Source organism: Triturus cristatus, chromosome 6, assembly GCF_964204655.1.
Source record: "Triturus cristatus chromosome 6, aTriCri1.1, whole genome shotgun sequence".
Taxonomy (NCBI): Eukaryota; Metazoa; Chordata; class Amphibia; order Caudata; family Salamandridae; genus Triturus; species Triturus cristatus.
In genome coordinates, this window is record NC_140589.1 from 328,202,456 (window position 1) to 328,205,861 (window position 3,406).

Consider the following 3,406-nt stretch of genomic DNA (forward strand, 5'->3'; position numbering starts at 1 on the left):
TCGCTTGAGGCCCTTTCGCCTCTTTTTCTGACTCCTAGTGGGAGCTCAGCATGTGCCCATAGAAAGGAGGCCCTGGCCTCGGGCCTTCTCCCAGCTCCCAGAGTCCTCCACGGCTCTCGCCTCGTTAGGCGTCACTTAGCATACCCACGTTGTCCTCTTTCTAGCATTTGCATGCCCCGCCCCTTCCTGTCCTCTGCTTCCAGCCGGCTGGCCGGAAAGCCTGGCAGCCGGGGGATGCTGGGAATCAGGCCAGGATGCCCTGGACAGCTCCCCGACAGGAAGTGGCCGGCGCCTCGCCCTCGCCTACCCGGAACACTGCTCCCCTGTAGCCAAAGGCCTATAGATAAGGCTTGGCCGTTCGGGGACGGGCGGGGCTGGCAAAGAAGGAAAAGGACTCTGTATTTTCCTTCATTGCTCAGAGAAGCCAAGGGCAGTGGCCACTTCTCTGCCTCCCTCCCTCCCTCCCTCCCTCCCTCCCTCTCTCTCTCTCTCTCTCTCTCTCTCTCTCCCTCCCTCCCTCCCTCCCTCTTTCCTCGTCTCTTTCCGTCTCTACCTCGATCCTACTGACTTTCTGGAAAACTTCCTCAATTCGTTCCCCAGTGAAATGGATCCAAAAACGAAGGAAACTCTGATGCTGGAAAACCAGTCATGCTACTGACATTTTTCTCTTCCAAAGTGCAGCGTCTGGATGGAGAAGGAAATAAAAATAAAAAAAAGTTCCAGAAAACGTGAAAAATATATAAATAAATAAAGCGCGTTTGCGGTAGATCAATGACATAAAGAAATAAATAAAGCAAGACGCGTTGACCAGGGTGGTTTTATTTTTGCGCAAACTCAGTAGCGCCACTTTACAGGGTTTGGTAGTGAAGCGCTACTTTCGTTTTCTCATCTATCTTTCAACAGCATTGTTTTCCCCGGGTGGGGAAGTGCACCATTCCTGGAGGTACTGCAATACCAGGTTGATGCGTGGAGTGGACAGAGCAAGCTCCTATTTCATCTCCCTGTTCCAAAAATCAATTTAATATATGGTCCCCAGATAGAGGACGTATCAGATATTAAACTGATAAGAACAGATTTTTTTTTTTTTGTAAAAATATATTTATTTGTAAAAAATTTCAGATATACAAGTTAACCAATCCTAAAGGGTGGTGTACATTTTAACCTGAGTAGAGGGTGCACGCAGGCAGCTCTCTACCGGTTTACCATCGAGATAGTCTTTATGATATGCTCACTTTTATGCTGAAGTGATGTTGTGTCTAAGTAACCCATCCTGCCCATTCTCTTTGTTTCCATTTATTTTCTGCTTTTTCCTCCCCTTGTCTTTTAATGTCGACATAGTAGAAAGTCATGAGTTTGTCTAGGCATATGTGTATGACATCTTGTGGTTCTAGTTCTTTGTGTTTAAATAGGAGCAGGTTTCTGGCTCCCCATAAGCTTTCTTTGGCACAGCAGATTATCCTCCATAGGGTTCTGTCTTTATTTTTTGACAGTGTGCTCCCTATGCCGTACAATACCATCTCGTAATTTAGTGTTTCTAGTTGAGTTATGCCTTTAATCAAAACATTTAGTTTCCCCCAAAAGTTTTTTACAAAATTACAGTTCCATAAGAAATGTTTTGTTGATTCTTCCGCTGGGCAGCCTGGTCTTGGGCATTTGGCTGAGTTAGCCAGGCCTCGTCGATGTTGGAATGTCTTGACTGGTAGTGCATTCGTGACCGCCAGCCATGCAATGTCTTTTTGGGTGTTGTCTATGTCCATGTGGTTAGTTTTTTCCCAAACTGTTTTGGCGAGTTTTTCAGGAAGATTGTTCACCATTTCCATTTTTTCCAAATGTTCCAGTTCTGCTTTGAGCAGTGCTCTTGTTTCAAAGCAGTCTTTTTCCACTTCCAGTTGTTGTAACATCGCAATGAACAGTTCTAGGCAGGCATAGAGTTTGTGGGGAAAAAAAGCAACCGGTATTGCGTTGTTCCTTTTCAGGATTTTAAATTTGTGGAATATGTCCCCAACCCCATATCGCACAAGGTTTGCTGCCACATTCCTTCCTTCTCTTATTGCTTTGAGGCATAGGCAAAGGTAATTTGTGAAAATGTACATGTATAGGTTGGGCATGCTTTTGCCCCCATTCCTTGGGTGTTTGAAAACGATGGTCCTTTTGAGTTTTTCCATTTTCGAGTTCCAGAAAAATGTGAAAAGTGATTTTTGCAAGATCCTGAGTGTTTTTTTGTCTGGGGGGTAGATAACTGCAGAAAAAAGGATTAGTGGCAGAATGACAGCTTTTATCACCATGACTTTCCCGGTCATGGTCAGGGATCTAGTTTTCCATAGACCCAGTTTTTGGTTGATCTTTTGTTGGATGGGTGGCCAGTTTCCTTTCCCTTTCGGGTCCTGTGAGAAAGTTATTCCCAGAATTTTTGTGGCTTGCTTTGTTGTTTTAACCTCCATTTTGGCTAGGTGGTTCCAATTTCCGATGGTGAGGCATGTGCTTTTGTCTGTGTTTAGTGTCAGCCCTGATGCCTGTGCAAAGAATTTTGTATGCAGGAGCACTCTTCTGACCGCTACAGGGTCTGGGCACAATACTGTGACATCGTCCATATAGGCGATGCATTTTGCTTTTTTCCCTTCTGCTCCTGGCACGAAAATGCCTTTGATGATCTTGTCCTTTCTCAGCGTGCATAGTAGGGGTTCTAGTGCACATATGAAGAGTGCGGGTGAGAGAGGGCACCCCTGTCTTACTCCTGATTTAATGTGTACTTCTGCTGTGAGTGCATCATTCACCATAATTCTACTTGTTGCATTTGTGTATAGCATTTTAATCATTTGTATGAAAGTTGTTGGAAACCCCATTTTGGCTAAAACTTTAAACAAGTATTCATGGGATACGCTATCAAAAGCTTTTTGTAAGTCAAGGGATAGCACTCCCAAGGGGTTTCCCTCTTCTAGGGCTCTGCTGATTGCATCGCGGATGGTTATTGGGCTATACCAGATTTTTCTTCCTGGTACCGCGCAGGTCTGGTCGGGTTCTATCAAGGTTTTTAGAACTTTTTTCATCCTGTTTGTAATACATTTACTGAATATTTTGCTGTCCACATTAAGGAGGGTTATTGGTCTCCAGTTTTTGAGGTTCTTTTCATCTCCTTTCTTGTGGATTAGCTTTACCGACCCTTGTGTAAAGGAGTGCACGAATGTCTGGGTTTCCAAACATTGTGCAATCATGTCTATGAAGTCTTGTGCTATTTCCTTCCAAAAGGTAGTGTAGAACTCCCAGGGTAGGCCGTCCTGCCCTGGTGCCGATTTTATTGGAGCTCTGTTGATGATGTCAAGGAAATCCTGTCCTTGAAAGGGGATTTTAATAAAATCTTTTTCTTCTGTGGAGAGCCCTGCGGTGTAGTTTTCTAGGAGATCTTTGC

The 3,406-nt window shown here is 44.6% G+C and overlaps 1 pseudogene; it reads right to left on the minus strand.

Moving 5' to 3' along the window:
* Nucleotides 1-921: 921 nt before the first annotated feature.
* On the minus strand, nt 922-1,099 carry LOC146816841 (U2 spliceosomal RNA; annotated as a pseudogene).
* Nucleotides 1,100-3,406: the final 2,307 nt, after the last annotated feature.